This window comes from Balaenoptera acutorostrata, chromosome 13 (genome assembly GCF_949987535.1).
Source record: "Balaenoptera acutorostrata chromosome 13, mBalAcu1.1, whole genome shotgun sequence".
Taxonomy (NCBI): Eukaryota; Metazoa; Chordata; class Mammalia; order Artiodactyla; family Balaenopteridae; genus Balaenoptera; species Balaenoptera acutorostrata.
In genome coordinates this window covers 92429542-92441373 of record NC_080076.1, presented here as the reverse complement: position 1 = coordinate 92441373, position 11832 = coordinate 92429542, and positions in this window count along the sequence as shown.

The window sequence follows — 11832 nt, the reverse complement described above, 5'->3', positions numbered from 1 at the left end:
CGCGGTGAGACCCTGCACAGCCTCTGCTTTGTCGTCAGGGTTTTTATTCCCCTCCTGGCAGGTCACCCTTTGATTCCTGTTCAGCTTTAACGAGTCCTCCTAACAATGGGTGGTGACACGTCAAAACTAATTCCTGACCTGACGCTGATGGCTTCCATCTTTGACTCCTCGTATCCCCAGGACACCTCCAGGCGTGGTGGTGTCCTACTTCCTCTTCTGTGGTTTAACAAAGGGCTCGCCCGGCGTGGGGACACCTCCACGTGACACGTCCCATAGCACAGGCCACGCCCGGCCAGGCGGGACCAGAGTTCAGAGCTGCTTTCTAAGGGGCCGTCGTCAGGGACCCCAGGGGGCAGGTTCACCTGCGCTCACAGACCTGTGTCAACCTCCGGCCGTGGTCAACTGGAAACCGCGGCGATCGCGGTGGACACAAGCGGCCTGCATCGCGCGTGTGCTGTTTTGAGTGTCATTCGTTCCCTCTGCTTCCAACACAAACCTCGATTTTGCTTTGGGAAACCACATCTTCCCCACCTGGAGTTCTTGTAATATCTCGGGACTCGGTTTCTCCTCAACCCAAGCATTTCACAGTCATATCCTCATGTTTCCCGGGAGAACAGCAGAGATCTGGGGACGAGCCTTTCCAAAGTCAGAGCATCGCAGGAGGTGAGACACTGTCCCAGCCACCGTGCATGTAATTTCCCCAAATTCAAATAAACCGCACCTGCCCTGGGATGAGGACACCGCCATCCCTCTGCTGTCTCTCCTCTCAGGTAAATGCTGGGCAGCAGGTGTGATCCTGGAGCCCCACCTCCCAGCTCAGAGCTGCGGGTCACCTGCCTGACGGACCCCTTTCTCACCTGGGCCGGGGGCTCTCCGCACTCGGTCCTGACCAATCTCTCTGGCTCAGCACCTGGAAGGGCTTCAAAAAATGTCCTCAGAGACAGGATACATGGAAATTTCCATGGAGCGCTTGAGTTACGTCCACGCAGATGCAGACTTTCCCGTGTTCACAGGGCTCCCAGCTCCCCTCTGGGAGGGACCAGTGGAAACAGCCGGAGTGGATGAAGGCGTTCGTGGCCGAGTGTGAGATTCGCGGTGAGAGACGGTGTTGATGGCCTAATGTGGGGATTATTCGCTGCCGCCAGCACACTCCAGCCCCACCCGCTTCCCCAAGCCTGCTCTTCTCCCATCCCTCTCACACCCAGCTCCCCATCTCCTTGCTGGAAACCCCCAGGAGCCCCCCACCCCACCACAGTACTGGCCAGGATGCCCAGCGGTCCGTACCTGGACAGGTGTGGAGGTGGGTGTGAGACGCCCTGGAGGGAGCACACAGGTCGGGGCTCTGTGAAGTGGTCGAGGGAACCCCAGGCAAAGCACCACCATCACTTGCTCCAGGGTCTGATGACTCCGCCCATAAGTCAGGGGGTCCAGGCACGTTTCAGTCTCCAGGTGACGTTCCCGTGAGGTCCTCAGCAGTGTAAAGAATGAAGGACGTTGTCCACTGTTTATTCAAGTGCTGTAAATATCTGACCCCACAGTGGAAGAGCAGCAACAAGACGCCAGCTGCAGAGATGGTCCTGGGGCAGGTGCACTGATGCTGCACTGCTGCCCATGGGAACGACACACTGACACCCCCGGCCCCCAGCTCAGCTCTGAGCACTCGGTGGGGGGGGGCAGAGGGGACACAGATGTGCGCAGTGGTCACGAGGTTTCGTGGCATGCAAGCTCCCTCAGCTTGTCAAAGTCTCCACACTTTATCTCATGGAACTTTGCATTTGCTCTTCCCTCTGTCTAGAACGTTCCTCCTGATACATCGACATGGCTGGCTCCTTCTCTGCTTCCATTCTCAGCACCAAAGTCAGTTCACAGAGACCTCCTCTGAACCCATGGAAGTGTCCCCACCTTATTCTCCGTCTCACCGCTGTCCTTCTCCTCTTGTAGCAGCTATCACTATCTAAAAGCGGCTTGGCTTTCTTCTTCTCATTTTATTGCTCGCTGGCTGTTTCCTAAGAGGGCAGGGACCGCGTCATCCTCGCCCGCCATTTATCAGCAGCGTCAGGGGCACAGTGGATGACGACGAAACTCCCCTGAGTGCATGCAGGAACCAGCGGATGACAACACCTTTCATGAGTCTGATGGAGAAGCTCTGCCGGGTCTTCCTCCTCCAAATGGAAGTGTCCTCCCTGCTCCCACATGGTAGGGAGGCAGCTGCTCCCAAGTCTGGAGGCCGAGGAAAGGGTCGGGGCCTCACCTGTGTCTCCCCAACCCAACGCCCCTCCTCCCAGCCCGGCTGTCTCTCTTCCTCCTTTTCTCTCTTCCTCCTCTTCCCTCCACCTCTCCTCTGCTTCTCCCATCTCCTCCCGGCTCAGCTACTGCCGGGACTTGGGTGAGTAGCCCCTTTGCCCACCCTGAAGTGGCTGAAGGTCCCCCCTGCACCCGCCCTCCAGATTCAAGATGGTGTCAGACCCAGAAAAGCCTCCTCAGCCCTGGGCAAACCCTACTTCCTGGTGAAGAAACCAAAACTGGTTTTGTTCCTCCTGGGCTCTAAAGCAAAGTTCACATTTGTTACGCTGCACATAACCATTTCTCCCAAAGCACTCTCAAGTGGCACAGATTTCTAAGCCATCAACTCAAGTGTGTAAAATAACTAGATTCTTTAATGACTAAATATAGTTTCTCTCTAGAGCCCTCTCTGTGCCTAATGGCAGAAAACAACAGACTCAATTCCAGGTGAATAGTATCAATGCAGGGCAGTAGACTTTTTCTGAGACAGTTGGAGAGCATTCTCCCTCCCCTCTTAGGTGCCTCCAAGCGGGGTCACTTGGGGTGGGGGTGGGACTTTCAGCCGTCACCACCCTTGCTGACATCTTCGGACCATGCCCACGCCCGTTCAGGGTCTGGTCCTACAATGTTCAGTGTGTCTGATACTGTCACACCCCCTGAGCCAGCACAGCTGTCCTTGTGTCACACCCCCTGAGCCAGCACAGCTGCCCTTGTGTCACACCCCATGACCCAGAACAGCTGTCCTTGTGCCACACCCCGTGACCCAGAACAGCTGTCCTAGTGTCTCACCCGCTGACCCAGCACAGCTCTCTTCATGCCCTGTCCCTTCCTTTGCTGTAGGACTTTGTCTTCTACAGGACCTGGGTGCCCTCATTCTTCTCCACATACCAGGATGTATGGGTCTCCCCGGGGTCCCCTCTGTCCTGAGGCCCCACCAGCCACCTCCTCTCTCCCTGACCTCACTCTGGTCGTGTGGGCTCCTGTGAGGTTACTGCTTCCAGAATCCCAGGCAGGAAGCAAACCCAAGTCCCCTCTGTTTTCAGACCCCAAATTTATCAGGGGTGCCTGGCACTTTCCATTTCAGAGCTGACTTCGGGGAGGTGTTGGGTGCAAGACCCCTTCTTGTGCCTCTCCTCTTTCTTCTGGATTATTTTTCTTCTCCGACCCAGAGATAATCTTGACCTATTTGGGCTGGGAAGCAACTGACTCTGAAGATATTCTTCCAAGTCTCTCTGTGTCACAGCGGGACAATGTATTTGAGAAAAACCCCTTAAAAAAGTAATATTATTCCTTTGTTCTCTGTTTCTCCCATAGTGCTTCCTCTGGACCGGAAGCCTCCAGGGCAACAACCAGGTTGGAGTCGGGGGTGGTAAAAGAGAAGCCCAAGCCTAGAAAACATCGGTCATTTCCTCACAGTATTATCCTGCCAGTGGGGTATCGGGGACCTTCCCATAGTGGAATTACCGGCCCTGGAGACCGCTCTGGGGTGACCCAGCACCCGACCTGGGGCTGAGTTGCCCCCTCCCCAACCCAGGCCCCAGCTCAGTGGGCACCTTTACGGGCAGCAGGAGAGTAGCTCCTTGCAGAGCATCCAGACAGAGTCATGAGTCTGGTCACGGGGTCCCCAGGCCTCCTTGGAGGGGGTGGGAGTGGCTGGAGGCCCCCAGTCTCCAGAGATCATGTGGGAGGGGCAGAGAGGTCCTGGAGAGGCCCCGGGGGAGGAGGAATCACAGACACCTGCAAGGACCGACGTCTGAGGGCCCCATGGGAGTGATGACATGCCAGTGAGGCCAGGCGCCCCTCCCACAAGGTCACAGCGCCACGTGGCCCACACACCAGTCAGCACCTCAGAAGGTGACTTGGGCTGACGAGGCAGAAAGTGAGTGTATGTAACAGATCCTGGGGCGAGCAGTGAAGGGTCGGGAGCACGGAGGGCAGGGCAGGACCCGGCCACCTTTGCTGTCACTGCCCATCCTCCAGCCCACCTTGGATGCAGGGGAGGGGGCTCACGTGTTCTGATTCGGCTCATAATCATATGTCTGGAAATTTGACACACACATCAATGTATTTAAAAGGTCTTGTATATAAATAAGAAAAAAAGTTGCCCACCTCACCTTTGCAGAACTTAGAGCACCAGGGTAAAGGGGGCAGGTGCTTGAATGGGCTGAGATGACATCTCCACCAAAGAAACATAGTGGGGGCTTCAAATAGAAATGAGCTTCAGTTACGGAAAGGCAACCCTAAATGTTATTTTCTAGCACACCTAAGATGGTAGACTGAGATCCACACTTAATGTGCTTTTATCCCCAACCAGGCATTGTGACAGAGCGTGTCTAGCCCAGAAGCCCAGCTCCCTGGACAAGAGCCCCTCCCGGCCTCCTGGACACAGAGCCCCTGCGGAAGCTGCAGGAACATAACTGCCCTTTCGTGAATCTGGAGCAGCTGCTGGTTCCAGCTGTTGAAAGGCTGCAGGGTCACTGCCCAGTGGAAGACCACTAACTTGAGTGAAGAGGAAGAACCCCAGAGAGGGTTGCTCTGGTCCCTGTGGAGGCCGAGGGCAGGTTTGTTGGGACAGCGGGGGTACGTCCTCCCTCACTTAGCAGACCCTGCCGGGGCCCCTGCCCCCTTACTCTGGAGGAAATGCCTGTAGACCCCATGAACACAGCAAGGGCATCACCCGTGGGTTAAGGCTCGTCCCCTCAGCCCCTGCGATTCTGCAATTGGCAGAATTTCCCATCAGTCTGAATGGGCTTCTAATCCATCCTTGGCGTCTGTCCTAGGTTCTCTTCAACTCCTTGGCTGGGAGCCTTGGGTTGAGGGAGCTTTTCCTTTGCTCCCCTAAGGAGGGGCCGCAGAGTGGGGTTTGGGGGAGTGAAGAGGAAGTAGCAGAAGGAGCTGCCTGAGCCACGTCCAGGGCCCCCAGGTGGGTGCTAAACATTTTCTTAGCCCCCTCTTCCCACCCTGGGCAGTGGGAGATGGTGGGTCCGAGCTGGTTAGGGCCGTGGGGCCAGGCTGCCCACACCCTGCCCAAGGGCGGTGGGGCTGTCACAGTCTCTCAGGCACTCCGATGGACCCTTAGAGCTGGTTTCCCACATCCTGTACAATGGGGATGATCAAGAGAAGCCCTCTGGAAGTACCATCTGGGAACTGAGGGCTGAGGGCCTATTTTATGAAAGAAATACACCATAAACAGAGGCCAGGTACCAGCCCCCTCTGCATTTACAGGGGACAGTGGCAGGATTTCCCTGTGCACAAAGTCAGGGGGCTTTGGAGCCAGACCACCGGCCCTCATGCCCTGCCCCCTTACGGGCTCTGTGCTGTACTGGGGGGTCTCTGGGCCCCAGTTTCCACACCTGTAGGATGGGGATGGAAGTGCCACCTCCCCACAGGACTGCTGTGAGGATGAGCGAGGTCATTCACAGGACACGTTAGCGCAGTGCCAGGCCCACAGGCTGTGCTCCGTAAGTGTCCTACATTATCCGATGCTTTTACAGTGCAAGGAAAGAAGTGAAGATGGAAAAGAAGAGGCGGAGGACTCGTTCTGTGATTAAATGGACTTGAACCACAGACACCAGACCAAGCTTCCTGCAGCACCCTGGGACCATCACGCCCCCGACCTTCCCTCTTTCCACGGAGGACAAACCAACCCGCTTCCCTGGTGGGGGAGAGGCCACCTGGGCTCGGAGGAGGCTGTGTGGCTCGGCGTGTGAGCAGGTGCGTCCCCCAGGAGACAAATGCCGCTGCGGGGACAGGGGTCCCGAATAAGAGCAGCTTAAACAAAATGGGGAATTTCTGTTATCCACAGTCCAGGCATAAGCTGTGGCCGGACGTGTGGACCACAGTGTGCCAACCCCACCCTGTGAGGCCTCAGCTCTACGTCGTTGCTCCACTCTGGCAGATCCTCATCCTCCTCGTGATCCAAGATGGCCGGACACGCATCCACTTCCATCCGGGGGAAGGGAGAGGAAGGGAGTGCAGGCTTTAGGGGCAAACCGGAATTGTACACATAATTTCCTCTCTCATCCCATGGGCTACAACTTGTCATGTGACCATACCTTGCTGCAAGGGAGGCTGGGAATTGTAGTCCATTCTGGAAGAACTGGCATTCCACTAAAACTTGGGAGCTCTATTGTTACAGACCAAAGCAGAGGAGTGGACTTTGGGGGCAGTCACTGTCCCAGGAGTGGTCCCAGAGGATGTTTCCAAGCCTTGAGAGCCATTTCCATTTATAACTACATAATTCAAGATGAATGAGACTAAATTTGAGAGAGAGAGTTCAGCTGGGTACAGGTGGTCCCCAACAAGATTAGGAAGAGAACTCAGATGATTTCAAACAAGTGAATTTCAGGTCCATGAGATCCATAAGTAACTGGATGATACAAACTTAAAATTTAAAAACAAAAAGATGACAGGCAGTTCCATATAGAAGGGAGATGCAAATTGCTTTTTAAAGCATTTATGCCACAGCAGCCAGGAGAGCCCACAAGGAATGTTTGATGATATTTTAAGTAGCTTTTGTGCTGCTGGACTCTCCTTAACAGTCATTGCTTTTATTATTGGTCACAAAGACAAGCCACTTAACGCATTTCATAAGATCCATGTGTCAACTGTCTCCCTCTCAGTGTAAGTCCAAACACACTGTTCCCTCAAACGGCCCTTCCCTTCCATGCTTCCATGATCTCTGACACCACCTGGTGAAGCTTATCATGGGGCAGACAAGATGCTGTGTCCAGATACTCATGCAGATCTAATCAGCCAGACATGGGACGCCTCTTCTCACTGTGCACCAGACGCAGACTTCACGCAGGGAAGTTGTCATCGGAAATGAGTATTGGGACGCAGAGCTAGTCTGACTCTTGTCCTGCTGAGACATTTAAAAATGAGCATTCCCCATATCTGCACACTCAAGTCAATGCTGACTACTCCACGTGAGGAACCTGCGCTCCTGAGGTCCGCTCCTCCCGGGCCCCATGGCCAGGCCTCCAGGCCAGCATGGCTCAGCCGCCCTGTGCCCTGTTTAAAGAGCTCAGGGCTCTGCCTGCACAGTCAGGTCTCCGTGGTGCAGACTCCCCTCAGGTCACTCGGTCAGGGAGGGGAGCTTCAGGGTCCGTTCTCTCCCACTGTCCAGGCCAGGCCCCCAGGGGTCCAGGACAGGAGCACCCGTACCCCATTTCAGGAGCCTCCCCTTCCCAGGGAGAAGGTCCAGCTGGGCTGGGGTGACCTCACAACGTCCCCTGGGGACCCGGCGAAGCAGCAGCCAGGTGACCCCAAAGCCTCCTCTGTGGACGCCAGGGAGGCTGGAGTGGGGGACGCTCAGCACCGCCTCATCCATCACCAGCGTCTTCTTCTCTGTGCCCAAGCGACTCACCCAAGGTCTTAACTCTAACAAGTGTCAGAGCCTGGAGTGACCCAGGAGGCAGGGTCTGGGGTCCCTGCTCTTAGCCTCAGGGCTGCAGGGATGTTGCCCTGGCCTCCTCTGGGGGTTTGTCCCTGAGTCCCACCACTCTCCCCGCAGTGCTTCTGCTCTGGGGTCTATCACCCAGACCCTGGCATTGACAGAGGCCACAGTGGTCCTTCACTGCCTTCCCCCTTCTCTCCCTGCAGGAGGAAGTCCTCCCTCATCAGTACATCTTACATGTGGCTTCTACATCCTTGAGAACTTTACTTTCTAGCTTTCCTACAAAATCCCTTCATTCTACAGCAAACTTTAACTGCCTTCTCTCTCTCTCTCTTTTTCTTTTTTTGAGACTCTGTCCTCTAATCTTGTAGGCACAATTGTTTTACTACAATTTTAAAGGTTACTTTCCATTGACAGTTATTACAAAATATTAGCCATATTCTTAGTGTTGTACATACATCCTTGAGCCAATCTTACACCCAATAGTTTGTGCCTCCCACTCTCCTACCCCTAAATTGCCCCTCCCCCCACTGGTAACCCCTAGTTTGTTCTCCATATCTGTGAGCCTGCTTATTTTTTGTTATATTCACTAGTTTGTTGCGTGTGTTAGATTCTGCAAATAAGTGATATTGTACATTTGTCTTTGTCTGACTTATTTCACTTAGCATAATGCCCTCCAAGTCCATCCATGTGGTTGCAAATGGCAACATTTCATTCTTTTTATGGCTGAGTAGTATTCCATATATATATATATATATATATACAAGGAGCATGATTTTCCAGCTCTGTTCTTCTTTCTCAAGATTGTTTTGGCTATTCTGGGGTCTTTTGTATTTCCATATAAAATGGTATATATGTATACCACATCTTCTTTATCCACTCATCTGTTGATGGACACTTAGATTGCTTCCATATCTTGGCAATTGTGAACAATGCTGCTGTGAACATTGGGGTGCATGTATCTTTTCAAATTACTGCTTTTGTTTTACATATTTTATATCTATCTATATCTATATCTATATATCTATACCTATCCAGGGGTGAAATTGCTGGGTCTATTTTTAGTTTTTTGAGAAACCTCCATACAGTGGCTGCACCAATTTACATTGCTATCAACAGTGTACAAGGGTTTCCTTTTCTCCACATCCTCTCCAACATTTGTTATTTGTGTTCTTTTTGATGATAGCCATTCTGACAGGTGTGAGGTGATATCTCTTGTGGTTTTGATTTGCATTTCCCTGATGATTAGCAATGTTGAGCATCTTTTCATGTGCCTGTTGACCATCTGCATTTCCTCTTTGGAAAAATATTTAGGTGTTCTGCCCATTTTTTAATTGGATTTTTTTTTGATGTTGAGTTGTATGAGTTGTTTATATATGTTGGATATTAATACCTTATTGGTCATATCATTTGCAAATATTTTCTCCCATTTATTAGGTTGTCTTTTTGCTTTGTTTGTGGTTTCCCTTGCTGTGCAGAAGCTTTTAAGTTTAATTAGGTCCCATTTGCTTATTTTTGTTTTTATTTCTTTTACTTTAAGAGATGGATCCAAAAAAATATTGCTGCGATTTATGTCAAAGAGTGTTCTGCGTATGTTTTCTGCTAGGAGTTTTAGAGTATCCAGTTTTACATTTACGTCTTTAACCCATTTTGTGTTTATTTTTGTGTATGGTGTTAGAGAACGTTCTAATTTCATTCTTTTACATGTAGCTGTCCAGTTTTCCCAGCACCACTTATTGAAGAGACTGTCTTTTGTCCATTGTATTTTCTTGCCTCCTTTGTTGTAGATTGATTGACCGTAAGTGCATGGGTTTATTTCTGGGCTTTCTATCCTGTTCCATTGATCTATGTGTCTGGTTTTGTGCCAGTACCATACTGTTTTGATTACTGTAGCTTCGTAATATAGCCTAAAGCCAGGGAGCATGATTCTTCCAGCTCTGTTCTCCTTTCTCAAGATTGTTTTGGCTATTCTGGGGTCTTTTGTGTTTCCATATAAAATTTAAAATTATTTGTTCTAGTTCTGTGAAAAATGCCGTTGGTATTTTGATGGGGATTGCACTGAGTCTATAGGTTGCCTTGGTTAACTACCTTCTTTTTCCTTTATGTGTACCCTTATTCAGTTGCCTCCCACTTCAGGGTCTAGCAAGAATAGGAAGTCTATCTCTGGGATCATCTGAATGACAAGTGAGGAAGCAACATTTCTGGAAGCCAGGGAGAGCTGTTGCCAGGGGAGAGCATCCATGGGCAGGGTCTGTGGCCTTAGAGAAGTGCAGCCTCTGCCAGAGCCACAGCCCAGCAGGACAGAAACAGGAGAAATACCCCAACTTCCCTTTCCTCCCACCCTCCAATCTCCTGCCAACTCCCTGCCTACCCCCTTCCCCCCCATGAACCCACCTGATGGTGAGGAGGTGCTTTGAGGCAGAGCTGGGACCAGCTTTCCAGGACAGATCAGGGCAGGGAAGCGTGAAGGGTGGAACTTGGGGGACACAGAGAACAATTAGCTCAGAACCCCTTCTCGCTGTCCTTGACCAACACATGTCCCCTTGACCTTTGGCATTTGGAACTGTGTTTCTTTTGCCTGAAACGAGGAGTTCTGACAATTCAGTCTGTTTCCATGACTGTCTCCCTGTTGGACTATAATCTTCTCAAGGACAATGCCTAGCCCAGGGCCTGGTATACAGTAGGTGCTTAACATTTATTGAATGGCTGGTTGGATGGACAATAAAGTCTAAGGCAGGGCTACGGCATCCTTATAGATGCGACTGGAAGACTGATAACCTTTTGCCTGGTTGCATCACCAGTCCTCAGGTTAAAAAAGCATCTTTTGATCTCTTCCAAGTTTTGTCATAATAGAGCTAGGAAGAGGCTGGGGAAGCCGCCACAGAGCTTCTTTTATAGAGGCTACTGCCTAGCAGTGTACTGGGCTTTCAGTGTCATTCAATCAATATTTTGAAAGATGAAAGAAGGGACATGAGTGACTGCTTCTATTCTAATGGGAAGCCATGTTCCATCTCCTACAGAATTACAACTCCAGCTATGACCTCAGAAGGGCAGTGGGTCACCCATATAGCTCACAGTTTTCCTTGGGAGCATCATGACAAAGTGGTACCTGATTTCATGGTCCCTCCAAGACAAGCAACCATTCCTCTCTGCAGTACTTCACTGGAGTAACTGCACTTGTGGTTCTGAGACATCCTTCAGAAGGGTTTCACACGTCCAGCTCCACGTTCCCTTTCATCAGTTTAACCAGTGCTGGCCCCCCTACCTCAAGTACATGCTTCAGACCTCAGAGTATCTTTTTCTTTTTAACCCTTTAATCAAATATTCATTTTTTGTTTCCACCATTATAATTTGCTGTAATTCATAAACTTTAATCTAAATACGTTTTTAGACACTGACCTAGGTCCTTAAGCACTCACTTATGCGGCAAAGAGATTATTCACCCAGCTACCACTCTTGCATGGACAATTCTCACTGGTATCTGAACAATTTAAAGTGCATATGAATTCTTTTGATGAATGGAGACACACTTGTAGTTTTGCACTAAATTTTCAATTACTGAGTTGCATGTTTTTTCACCTTGATACCTTATGATCATTAGAAGGCTACTTATCACATAATGTTATAATCATACATTATGCTAAATGCCCATTTGTAACTGCAAGAAACTCATGTTACAGACACACTACTGACTATGATATTATACAAAAGTCATGGCCATAAGTTTCCTCATAAGAGGTTTACTTCTCTGTCTCTTAAAGCAAGAAATATCCCACAGTTCAGATTTACATAAGTAGTGCCTCTTTTAAAAGAAATTAAAAATAAAATGCTGTCCTGTCTGTAAAATTATAAATATTTCTAGTCCACTTTACAGAATGTTAAAATGCTTATAAATGCATTATCTCCTAGTAAATACACATTATGGCACTGAAGCCAGTTAAAAAACAAAAACAAAAAAACAGTCATCACACTGGCCCATGGAAACATCTAGGGCTATTTCATATTTCCTACCACTAGGAAAATTAAACTAAATAAGGAAAAAAAAGCAAAGAAGAGAAAAGAAATCTTACAAAATGGCAAGTAGCATGACCTAAAAGAGTGTACTGAAATCTCTTCCTTCAATTCAGTAACAAAGCCCTTTCTGGAATGAA